Source organism: Ornithodoros turicata, chromosome 5 (genome assembly GCF_037126465.1).
Source record: "Ornithodoros turicata isolate Travis chromosome 5, ASM3712646v1, whole genome shotgun sequence".
Lineage (NCBI taxonomy): Eukaryota > Metazoa > Arthropoda > Arachnida > Ixodida > Argasidae > Ornithodoros > Ornithodoros turicata.
This window is the reverse complement of record NC_088205.1, coordinates 300,076-313,301: the sequence shown is the minus strand read 5'-3', so window position 1 is coordinate 313,301 and position 13,226 is coordinate 300,076. Positions and strand designations below refer to the sequence as shown.

The window sequence follows — 13,226 nt, the reverse complement described above, 5'->3', positions numbered from 1 at the left end:
TATTTTACTATACGTCTGGTTTATTGCTCCGGTGCATCCAGCTGCTCCGCTTGGAAGATGACTACACCACCTATGTCTTTCAGAAAGCATATCAGGGCGCAGAGTAAGGTTTGTCTTTGCTGTCTCTCCCGTCCCCCGGATTCTTCTCCACGTTTTGTTGTCGGTGGTCCAGCTCATCCAGGGCACAGTTGGACAGGCGTGAAGCGTCTGCAGTGCAACAGCAGCTCTTCCGCGTCCTACGGTGTTGGAGAATTGGACAACACTTGGACAATTCGGCGCATCAGCGGCTCGCATGTTATGCGGGAACGCTGCTGCTGGGAAATTGAACCGGCACACAAGGAATTACGGACACTAAGGACGGTAGCGTCTTAGACGATACGTTAGATGATAGTTGTGGGCGTGGTCCTCACAGGAATGACATGACCGAACATGAATAACATGACATGACCGAACATGAACTATATCTGCTGAAAAATCTCGAACGTGTGTGTTACACGGTTGCCGTCCCTTAGAAATAAAACGCTGTCATCCGCCTACGCTGAAATACAAGAAATACGAGGTACGTACTATAAGTGCATTAACTTGTAGCTACATAACTAAGAGAATTGGACTATGCATAGATGAGGCCCGTTAGGCGTACGTCCCATGTGAAGGGCAACATGGCGGCAGAACCACTGCCGCAAGAAACCCTGCTCACCCAACAAAAAAGTAGTCTGTTACCAGCTGATGAGTCACCATGGAGAGCCTTGGATGCCGGTTCCTCCTATTCTGGGCTGTGCAGCGCAATTTCCAAAGCGTAAAAGATGGCTCGTTTGTCAGGCTGTTCGAACCTTGTCCTCACCTGTTGCATCGGCCGATACCGAATGGACACACGAGTGTCCACAGAGTCCTTGCTGTGACACACTCTCTAGCACATGGTCACTATTCTCCTCGGTGCCGTAGGTGGAACATGAGGGGCTGCTGAGAAGACCCAAACTGGCCAGTTTGTATTTCGTTGGCAATATCTGCCTTCCAGAAAAAGTCGCTCACTGTAGTCGTTATTCTGCACTTAGATTTTGCTACACCGAATTTGACAGCTTTTGCTCTGGTAACGGACGCTACTAAAAGCGCCGGGAGACCATTATCTGGATTAAAATATGGCAGTCGGCGCAAAAAAAAACGCAAAGAAAAAAACAGGGAGTGGTGGGACTCGAGCCACACACCTCTTGGTTGGCGGTCAACTACACTAACCACTACCCTACACTGGCCCAGTCTATCGGCCAGTTGCCAAGGGCCTCATTCAAAGTATGGGACACGCACTCATTCACTTCACATTCTCTCCTCCGTCTTTTCTCGTGCATAGACCTGTTCCACTAAAGTTTCGCTCGGCGACTGCAGCGCCGATCAGGCCCCTGTTGTAGAGCTGCCGTACTAGTGGATCGTGTGTGTCGTATTTGGCGTCGTTCCGCTGTACTGCGATGGCATCTCTACCAAAGAAAAGAAAGTCGGGTACATAATACTGTTGTATTGTAAACTGTTCTAACAGCTTGAAGAACACGAGGGGTCGGATTCCTGCAGTAAATTCGTACCGTTTCCCCGGCAAACCATACGAGAAAGGCAGCGCGGGTGACAGGAGCATATCCCGCTTGGGTTTTCCGGTTGGTTTTTCCCATTGCTGTGGTTCACTGATGTACGAACTGTTGTCACTTTTGTTTACGTGGCAGCAAACATCTGCAGCATGCTTGCATTTTTCAGTTGTGCCAGCTTTACAGGTGCAACTGGCGGAACGCACTGTACGAGGGGCTTGTGAAACCTATAACAAATGTTAAGTCATTACGTGCTACGGAACAGACACGTAGTCCAACAGACACGTGTTGCTGTAAGGTAACGGTTCAGGAATTATGGATATGACACAAGAGGGAGAAACCGGGGTACGGCTCTAGAGATCGGAACGCTATGTTGTTGCGTGATTCATTCACTCACGCGGCACGCTGCCACTTATCTGTATGCTGTCCCAGGAACTTGTTAAATTTAGATTGTGCTGTGACGCTTGACGCTATGGGCCATGGGTGTACCGAGAGGGGGGGCAAGGTGGGTATCCCCTCCCGGAACTCCAAGGTCACTTGTGAAAATTGTGGCTCTTTAGACATAGGTCCTCATGATTATTCTCTGATGTCATAATACGAACCTTTGAACACCCGCACAGTCCGCAGCGCCCATTTCCAGGAAAAGAGGGGGCGCACGCTTTGTCCCCCTTGGAAAAAATCCTGGGAACGCCCATGCTGTGGACTGAGTCGAAAGTCCCAAGCGCCGAAGGCGTTTGCATGTGCGCGTGAATGCACGTGCAGTACGTAGAGGCAGAGGGGAGCGCTACGTTCTAACGGAATACGGATTTACGACTTACGAAGGGTTTTTCTTTTTTTTTTTACCGATCACGCCCAATTTTATGTAAATGATTTGGGAAATGGTCTTTACGTTCAAAGAAACGTTGTAGTTGACGCTGTCTTTCACTTCCGAGATGCAGTACCCCTTAATTCTAATCCGTAAACGAGCTTAATTAGCGCCTCTCCTTTCCGTAAGTTCGAGTCCCTAAAGATTTACTCGGGGATTTTATTTCCAGAAACCCGCAGTACAGACGCAACATGATTCCGAAACTGATCGGTTTGCGCGGGTACGCGACCGAGTTGCGCGCTTTCGGCCATATCTGCCGCTCGAGGAGATGGTTCGGAGCGCCCCCAAACGTCGTGCAACAGGCCTATACACGCAACACCGTGACACGCAAATATATGTAAGGACTGTGTGACTAGGGGAGCCTGCATGCGCGTTCTCCTCCTCCGTCGTCGTTGACAGGGTGGGGACAGCGGCGGGCGCGTCGCCATTTTCAGTCATAAACACCACTCGTAGCAGTGTGTTTCTATCGTTGCGATGGTTCGCATATGAGGCTCTATCAGCCTTGCTTTGTTTATCTTTTTTTTTTCTGCGCGTAGTATCTTCACGAAAAGGCACCGCCGTTCTCTCGTTTTTATTCATCTTTTTAATGTTTCTGGGACTGGCGTTCAACTCGACGGACGTAACCAACAAACATATGCGGTTTCTGATGCTGTTTCGCAGTAAGGGAAGATGGACATTTTGCGCAGCCCGATTCAGCTTCACTCAAAGATAAATAGACAGCTTGTGGACAACAAATAGGCAATGGGACAGCTTACAGAAGTGAACGTTTTAAATCCGGCTCTCAAGATTATATCCGATTTATTAGAAAACAGCAATGGAACAGTGAATGTAATAAACACTGTTTTATGGTAGGTTGACAGCCGCACAGGTTTTGCTGCTGTGCGAACTTTGTGCACTGTTTTGGTTACAGCACCTGAGGTACATTTGAAGACGAACGACAGCAAACTTCTTCAGAAATGTGTTACGACAGTCCTTGTGCACTCTAAGAAAACAAGATAGAATTTCCTACCCAAGCTGGTAGAACTACAGTACTTCTACCATTTCGGGCCAATCCACGCGCGCCTCCGCGGGTAGAAGCGGCGGCGCCCCTTTCTCTTCCTTCTCTCTCTCACGTTTGCTCTAAGGAAAAAAGGGTAAAATTTCGTACCCAAGCTGGTAGAACGATAGTTTCTACTCTGCAGTTATACCCAAAAGGTAAAATTGATTTGAGTAGAAATGTGGTTGCAATACAGCTCTACCGAGATGGGTAGAAAATTCTACATTTTTTGCTAAGAGTGTGGGAATCCCAAAGGGTAGTGCTTTGTAAGCTTGCTTTGAATAAGTTGGTGCAAGCACTGAAGCGGCTGTCGAAGTTTAGTAATATCATACGAGTCAGATGCTGCTTTGAAAATTTGCTCGCATTCTTGTGTCGCGGCTAACACCGCCGTACTTGGGGAAGTCATATTCATATTCCCTGGGGGACAAACTTTTTTAACGTCGTTAAAGTATGTTCGTCGGTGGAAGCAGACGTAGAAGGAATCCACGGAACGTCTCACAGCCTTTTGTTTAGGAAAGGATTCTGTTGACAAGGAAACCGGCCAGATGATTGATAATGCCAGATTCAACACCTGTGAACTCAGGTAGCTCATCATCTTCATCGAGTTAAACTCATCCTCCATAATGTTGTCCTGAAGAAGGTCAATTAAGTAGACGCTGTCGTCAAGCTCATGGCTGGTGTTCTTTGGTGTCCTTAGAAATTGGCTGACGCTTATGATCTTCATGCGTGCTTCAAGTCCAAAGCGTTCGGCACTGGCTTTTTTTAGTCAAACAACAGAAAATAAAATTTCCAGACAATCCTGCAGGAAGCGTCCTGCAAGTACAAATCTATTCCCGTGTATGCAAGAGGTAATCTTGCAGTTTCAATATCACATTAGTTGATTTTAGTATGCCTGCTTGGAATGGCTTCCATAATCCAGAGAGGTTAACTTTGAGCTTTACTGTAACTGCAATTACTTAGTGCAACTTCCTAATAGCTTCCGCGTGCTTCTCAGGCTTGTGAAGGCTTAGTGCTGTAGAGGCAGTACGTGACGACATTATAGTGTAACAAGCTAACACAAGCTAAAAAAACCAGGCTGTTGTTGTTGCAGCGCCTTCCAAAACTCCAGGCTTGACGTAATAGCGAATTGCCGCTGGTGCCTCTCGAAACAGTTGCACTGCAGTTGAGGCCTTCATTTTGGAAAAATGTCCGTTACTGACCATGGTGCTTTGAAATGCGGTGAGTTGCTCTCAGGTCATTTTCTTCCTCATAATCGAGCACCGCCATAACATGTTTTATGGTCACCTCGTTGGATGGGAGCTCAAGCTGACGAACTATATCCTCATCAAGGAAAAAGACCTCTCGATGGACAAGGTGCCCACGGATATTTTTCAGGACGTGTGCCGGGTCTAGCTGCCATAAAGTACAACTCACAGTCAGGTTTAAATGGATGAGGAATGCTGCAAGTTGTTGTTGAGAGCCGCCCACTCGAGAGCCCAAGGCATCGCGATACTGCCCTGTTGGAGCTTCCCATATTAAACGTTACGCATATAACGTTGAGAGAAATGCTAGTTAAAACTTGGATTAACTTAAAAATAAAATTCTTTAGCAGACCACCATCAGTCGACTTGTGTGTAAGAAGATACGCAACAACTTGCTTGTAACGAGTGTTCACTCCTCCTATCATGAAGACTAATGCGCGACTGGCAAGTAAGCAGTCATCAAAAGGTGTGATCTCACCTACTAGTGAGTCAGATGTCCTGTCCAGCTGAAGGCCTTCGGAAATCTCCATGGCTCATCAAGGAAAAGCACACAATCCCGTTCGATGTCTGTCATTTCCAATACGTGGATGGCACTTTGAAGAATGCCAGGCTCGAACTCAATCTTGCTCAGACGACGGGTGAGTGTTTTCACACACGGCAACCAGCTGTTCCACATGCAAACCTCAATCGCAAAGCTTTCTGTGTAGTCTCCTGTCCCCACTTGTATCCTTTCGTACTCTTTCTAGCCAGTGATTCCTTTTGGCTTTCGGTTAAGAAATTCATCTTTTGCTGGAGACAGCGCATCCGTTCGTCCCAAGTTCTGCATGCCTTGCGAAGTCTTTTCACCTCTCTTCTTTGGCGCTCATTCAGCTGTTGAAGAAGAGCTAAACGATTCTTCATATCTGAAAGCTGTTTCTGTAAACATAGCAGGAGCAGGCAAGCTAGCTGGTGTTGAATTGATGTTAACAATGCCTTGAGTTTGAGGGGAAAACACAGTACGAAACACCGTTCGTCTCTGTTCGTCTCGTTCTGTGTTCGACCTGTGTTTTCCCCTCAAACTCAAGGAAACGTTAACATCTGTTTCTGTAGTTCCGCCTCCCCAGAAAGGCATACAGAAAGGAGAGTGTATAGCACATCACCCAAACGATCTTCCGAAATAAAATCTTGAAAAATCTACGATAGCACCCCTGTCGCTCTCGTGACTCTCACCAGGAAACTGTTCTCACGAATAAAAATATTTACCTGAAGGTATTGGTACAGGCTCCACGGGCTGCATTTCATCAGAGTCGCTCTGTTGTTGCTCGCATGCAGTTATCGGTTGACTGTTTTCACTGCGTGGTACTCTCATCTGAGTGCACCATTTTGTTGGTGGCTTTCTTCTTTTAAGGCATGCTAAAAACGAAACAGACTCACTTATTTGTAGAATTCTGTGCTATTTTTACATCGCGGTATCAAAATCATCAAAAAAGAAAAACATGAAGCTAAAAGCGGCAAAACAGCAGTTACACTCACATCTGAATGAGAATATTGTTGGCACAACATTTGGCTTGAGTTTTCGCCACCCATCTTGCCTGTTTGAGTCGAACCGATCTGCTTCAAAGTGTGTCTGGACTGCCACGCAGCACATAAAATTAGCATGTTTAAGAACTATGCCGTCGGCTACGATATGATGCGGCACTAACTTACAAAAGGTGTTCTGTTATTTGACGTCACATTGTCCACTTTATATAGTAATATTAAATAAGTGCTTACCTCACATAATTTAGAGTTGGAACTTGAAGTCCATTTGTCACGCTTGCACTGAACCAGCCATTTCTTTCGCCTTTCGGGGTCTCGCGGAAAGGCAAAACACCCGAACCCTTTCTGTGGGGAATTCGAACACCTTGACGCACAGCAACCAACCATTACCTCTCTACGATGCACGTTCACAAACTCCACGCACAAGCAAGAAATGTTGTAACAAACAGCAGAGGGACGGTGTTCTAGTGTCGTTCGACAACAGCGAGTGCAACATAAATACGGCGATGTCTCTACGCGCGCAACGAAACGTTGGAAATTTTTAACAGATGTATAGTTTTCCTAACTGAAACGTAGGCATCGTTCCAATCTATCCTTTATTTGTTAACCTCCTCCTCCTCTTCTTCCTCTGCCACCACAAGAGAGAGTGGCAACTCACTACATCTGTTTTTGCTTGGGAGCCCCCAAATACGTTCACGTAATACTACGCTTGATTCAATGCACCTGTAGCCACGCTTACTACATGCATAGGTAACGTAGAGAATTGCAGTACCATATGCCATATGTTTTTACTTTACTACCTCCAGTACAGCACTGAGCAGACAGGATGCGCGGCTTTTTTGTGTGTGTGTGTGTGTGAGAGAGAGAGAGAGCTGTGCCCTCAGGTACAGTTTGGTACAGCCAGGCTGCAATTTATGTGCTCGTATGCCGCTTCGTGCATCGAAGGCTGTCTGTACTGACGCCGCATCGACACCATATGTCAAAGCTCTAAGTTTCGACCCTTTTACTGCCGTACATTTGTTGCGTGATTTGGTTGCTCATTCTGAAGGAAATATAGCCCTTTCCTTCTATACGGGAGCTGTGACAGCACACGGGACTATTAGAGAAAAAGCTTGAGAAACATTGAGGTTCCGAAGTCGTGTTGAAAAAAAAACCTACTTTTGTTTTGTTGGACAGGTACAACCGCCGTTACTTTATGTTTCATGCATAAATTCCTGGCCGTGTATACGAGCTTTCACACCACCATTTTCATTTCTTGTTGCGCTCTATATTGTTGCAAAAATGTTCCAAAAGCCATGAGAAGTCGCGACGAAAATAACTGTACACTGGCATGAGCCAAACGAACGATAAACGGAGAGATATGACCTAAAATGGCGGATGCCCCGAGGCGCTAGCGCGGACTTGTCACGAGGAAGTCTCCACCCTGTCAACGACGACGGAGGAGGGGAGGAGGAGAATGCGCATGCAGTCACCCTATGTGTGACAAACTGGTGGTGCCGCGATGCGGTCTCCGCAGAAAGTACCTGCCAGTCGTCGCGCTCAGGCAGCTCTGATTACATGTCAAGTGCGAGCGTCTTTTTTTGCCACACTAGAACCGTTAACTGTAGAAACACCTAAAATAACTCTTCACTAGGGACCAGATGTTTCATTTCTCGTGATTTCTATGCTTCCAATACCACCGAGCGCACTAGACTCACGTTCGTGACGCGCGTTCGGCCATTGCATGAGGTGTACACAACATATTCTATTTCTTTTGTCCTAGTTTCGATGAAACTGAATGAGAAACTGCAAAATGATCAATAATTTACAGTTACCGCTTTCGGGGGGTGAAACGCCGCTGGATACTGTATCACCGTCAGATGCATCGACCAAACGGCAACTTTATTTGGAGACATGGGCGTACCGAGAGGGGGGGCAAGCCGTTCGTTATGATTACTCTCAGATGTCATAATTGGAACCTTTGAATTCAGAATTCAGAAATTCAGAAAAAGAGGGGTAGGAGAGGGGTGCACGTTTGCCCCCCCCCCCCTCCCCGGAAGCACTTTCTGATGCGGGAGTCAGAGAAATGTGCCTAGTCATTGCTAGGAAGCTCGGATTTCTTAGAGGCATGAAACAACCATCCTCTTGACGTATCACCTACAGGTGTTTTGACACAAACAGACGCGAGTGGCTGTATCTCCTTGCGCACTGTTAGATATAAATATGGTGGTTGCTTCTGTGTGCAGTTTGTCTCCCTTCTCTTCGTTCGTGCTCCTGAAAGGTTCTACATTATTCGCACTTCGAAAACCAGTCTTTCTAATTCCGGCGGTCGCCACACGAACGTGCGGTTCCACTTGAGAATGCGTCGAACGGGCGGAGCAGCCCCGTCCCTCTTTTAGGTGTCACACGGTCCCTATATACACACGTACACCACAGGACGAGGCTGCAGCATCTGGTGAAAATGATGGAAAGTAACTATTCTGAGGCTGGATGTTGATGTTGATGTTGGTGAAAAAAAATAATAGGGAGAGATTGAATTTGTCACACGACAAATTCGGCGGAAAATTCCTCCAGGCGTGGCGGACGCTTTTCACGAAGCGTATAGAATAGTTATTGTTTGCAACGGGATGGCAAAGCTGCAGGTGTCTATTGGGGAAAACACAGTCAACTATGCACATGTCGGTGTGTCATGTAGCGAGCCTTCCTTTCCGTAATGCATGACTAGTGATGTAATGCACATTGCAGTGCAACCGGTAAGCTGCCGGGAAACCTATACGTCGTCGGCTGCGACCACTACTGTAGCTTTGGTGCTCGGCGTTTCCTCGTACAATACTGTTCAAAAAACCACAAATATACAGTGACCAAAGAAAGCCATCCCATGCGCACAAATGTAGAACAAAAATGAAAGTGTGATTCATTGGCTTCATGACGTTTGAACCCAATATACTGGAATAGAATTCCCCAGGGGAAATGGAACTAAAACGCCATCGACACGTCATGCCCTCCGCGATAGGTAACACAGCCACAAGGCATGAACGGTTGCGGTCTTTTGCGTCACAGGACACTTTTGGTTGGCATTATTCCTCGCCAGGTGGGGCTACTTTACATACGACTTCTATTTCTTTATGCTTAGCTTTATTCACCATAGGCCAGAAACCCTAATATTTAATTGTAGGTACGACAAGTGCAAGATAATGTATCCCGTAAAATTCCAAGCAATTTCAATAGAGAGCATGTAGCGCAGTACTCTAGACAAATCGTGTCTTCATACGAGTGACATTCTCTGATATACTCCGAAATACCCCGAAATACTCAGCCACAAAATATTCCGTAGCAGACGACACAACGCCGATGGTATCGTCTGCTATGTGCACAGTGCACTACTTCCAATATTCCGGCACCGTGCGAGTGCTCAACAAAAAACGCGGCGGAATTTCCGTCCGGCGAGCATTTACTGCTTTTCTTCTTCCACTGGAATATTCCGTGGGGATGTAGCTCGTGTGGATACACATAAAGTGAGGGCTCCACGTCTTCCACGACCATTATCCAGGGTGTCCCAAGTAACATGCACTAGGATTTTGAAGAAAAATAAATAGATGAAACGCCTTCCGGCGTAGTTTTTTTTATTTAGATTGTGCCTAAACTTCGCTAACTTTGAAAATGTGGGTTTTAGGACCAAGGTATCAATTGGAAAGATATATGCGGCGCTTTAAAAAAAAGATAAAAGAAACAAGGCCAGCAAAATACAGAAAAGAATCGCCTTCGCGTACCGCGATTGCACTTCTCCAAATGTTCTTGTTCTGCTAGTTGATAGTGTAGAAATCGCATGGCCGAAACAACCACACAAACATTGAGTGGAGTTTGGGAATGCTTCCATGGTTCTTGTCCGCATGAGGGATGGTAACCAGTTGTAGACGTCCTTATACGCGACAACTAAAGTTTCATTATGGCATCGATCTAAACCGGATTCGAGCTAACGGGACATGGATATTGTCATTTCATCAGATGGGTCAGTTGGTGACGCGTCCGCTTGCCGATCACAGTGTTGTGGGTTGCCTTATGCTATTTTGACATTTGGAATTTGGTTATTATTTTTATTATTATTATTATTCACGATGTAGTTAGAATATATCTATGCAGAAAGAAGTCCTATAGCTAAAAAATATAGAGGGCTAACTCCGTTCGAGATGTCAGCGGGGTCGTTGGCGCATGATAGACTTTCCTGACTTTTAATTTATTTTATTAAGTAAGTTAAAGAATAATGAGTAATATTAATACTTAACAATAAGTTAATTATACATTTCATTAATAATCTAATAAATATCTTAAGCGTCGCAGCCTCAGAAACGACCGGAATGACACAAATTCAGTAAATTCATTCAGTTCATAAATTCAGTAATTTCATAAACAAGTTGTCAGTTAAGTAGAATACGACAGCCAAGAATGAGACGCAGAACGCCAATGAAGATGCACTAAGTATACAGACAGCACAGCACAGCAAAGCTATAAACCTTAGCAGCAGAAAAATTTACAAAGTGCAGTAAGACAATTTTGAAGGGAGAAAAAAGATTATATGCTCCAGCGTTTAGGTGAATATTACAACGGGGCCGACCAAGCGTATCATGAGCAACACTGCTTTGCGTTAAATTCGCTTATTTATTTCAAATTGTCTCTCTGAATTACTGCGGAAGAAGGCCTGCATGCAATGCCAAATGCATCATAGACGTAACGCAAGTGTAACTAATTGTTTCCTGGCACCGCTTACACGAAAAAGGGCAGGTTTAGTCAAGACGACAATAAACACCGCGCGACGTCACATATCGACTGTAACGTCTTACGCCTTAACAACAATGCGATAGTAAGATCAGTAAAATAATTACTAGAGAAAGATGTCGCTTCCTGTATCGCACCTTGTAATATATTGCCCATTGTATAAGCAGGCAAATCACGTGACCTTGCGTTACGGCACCTTGGGTAACTTAAGTGTCGAACTATTACTAACAGGGCGGTGTGTGGGGCCTTTCAAGGTGAGCGTGATCAAAGAGCCAAAATACTAGCTAGGCGCTCAAGGTTTCGCCAAATCGACAAAAAAATGGCAGAGATAAAATCGTCTCGCATACCGTACTATCGGAAATGGTTAGGCTTGAAGGGTGGAGATGCTCGGTATCGACGGATGTGGCTTACGTCAAGACCCCGGATGCCCATGCAAACTGTTTCGTTCTATGTTGTCTTTGTGAGCAGCACAGACGTTTCAGCTCACACAGCCTGTAAATGTGCTGAAATGTAAATTTTAGCGCATAGAAAACGATCGCTTACGAAGCTTTGGAGCATATATGTGTACCTTTTCGTAAGTATTTCACTGGCCTGTGTACGGCTTATTCTGTCTCTTTTGTTGCCTGTGGCCGCGGGGTAACTGTATGCATTATCTGTTCACCGTTCCCGATATGTATTTGTGGTCCACGCTTGTTCCTACAACACCATTGAAAAGCACCTCAAACTCGGAAACTCGGTCTGTACTGGAAGGGAAGATGCAGAATAGAAGCGATGTCACTGTGTAGTATACAGCCAATGTCAGCCTTGCTGTGGCAGATCACCAGGGTCTCATGGAAGATAGCGATTCAAAAAAAAGAAAAAGAAAAAAAAGAAACAGGCTGTTTTACACCTTCGCAAGTCTTATTTCCAATCTGTTACTCGCATCACTACCATTGTGCATCTTCCTTTCTTGTACAGAAGCGGAGCATGTCTGTAGTCATGACTACCTGTCCAATCTGCCGGCTATGATGGCGTGATCATCACACTTATCAGTCTCATCATCTGGACTATACTATTGGCGCGCGATACCTCAACCTGACCTTGAATGAGAGAATAGTTGCCAACGGTCTCCACGCAAACAGTAAACAGGTACACTAAGAAGAAGAAAAAAATATCACAAGCTGTGGAACACACAGGACGACAGCATCCGTGCAAGAAGAAAATGTAATAACAGTGGTCGGCATTCTGAGAAAAAATACCAACGAGGGTGATTATTTGTTGCGCTGCCTTACAACTGAGAGGCTCGGATAGGCGGAAATTTATATGCCTTGGAAGAGAATTGGTTTCAACATTCATACTGACATTGCTCAACTGTTCAGAGGAGTGCTAGTGATTCGGGCTGGTTCGGTTTGTCCAAGACAAAAGAAGCAAAAGAAACAACCTCTGACATCTCAAGGGGAGGGGGCAAGCGGGGTTCACTCTCGCAGTAGTAGAATGCGTTGAGTGACGCCTTCGATTTCACCTTTCTCTCGCTCTCTCACACACAGAGACACACACAATTCAATCACAACTTGAAAGTGAGGTCTCCTGTGCAGAGCAGAGGTGTGAAGTTAAAAGACGCAGCGGACTACGTAACGAAGTTTACACTTTAATTGAATTGTGAGAAAAGGGAGAAAACGAAGAGAAAGAAAAAGAATGTGACCAAGGCAGACTTAATAATGGTTACGTTGCCATCAAACTAAATTTGGATGTAGGCATGGTAGTTAATGGTGTTACTAGTCCCATTAATACGATAGAAAAGCTACTTTAGCAGGACCTTTTTTGTGTGTGTGTGAGTGAAAGATGGGCTAGTTGTGGGAGTAGCAAATTTCGCTGGCTGAAGAATTCAATGTCTCTCTCTGTCTCCCTCCTCGGTTTCTTTTGTTTTACATTCAAATCAAATCAATGAATGATTAGTAGGATTGGTCATAGTTACCACGACAGGCGACGCGGGAAGCTACGTGCAGCTCTATAGCGCCTCACAAAGCAATCAGACACGTCAGCAAGCGACGTCTCACGTTCGGACCTTGCAAAATGCGCACAGGCGTGACGTTGCAAGTGGTATAGTTTAGCTTCAATTTATTGCATTTTACAGCGCACGACTTATTTCGTAGTGTGTTTAAGTTATTGTATTTGCTTGCGTATTTAATATAGAAGTACAAGTAAAAGAAAATGTACAAATGCGCACACGTACGTTCTTGCAAAGACCCGATGAAGCAGAGCTCTGCTGG

The 13,226-nt window shown here is 45.4% G+C and overlaps 1 long non-coding RNA gene across 1 annotated transcript; it reads right to left on the bottom strand.

Annotated features, from left to right (window-relative positions):
- Nucleotides 1-1,156: 1,156 nt before the first annotated feature.
- Nucleotides 1,157-6,802, bottom strand: LOC135395242 (uncharacterized). The gene is made up of 3 exons (XR_010422999.1): nucleotides 6,460-6,802; nucleotides 5,950-6,318; nucleotides 1,157-1,792 (listed from the first exon to the last, which is right to left on the bottom strand). It is a non-coding gene; the product is annotated as an uncharacterized LOC135395242 (long non-coding RNA).
- Between the last annotated feature and the right edge of the window lie 6,424 nt (nucleotides 6,803-13,226).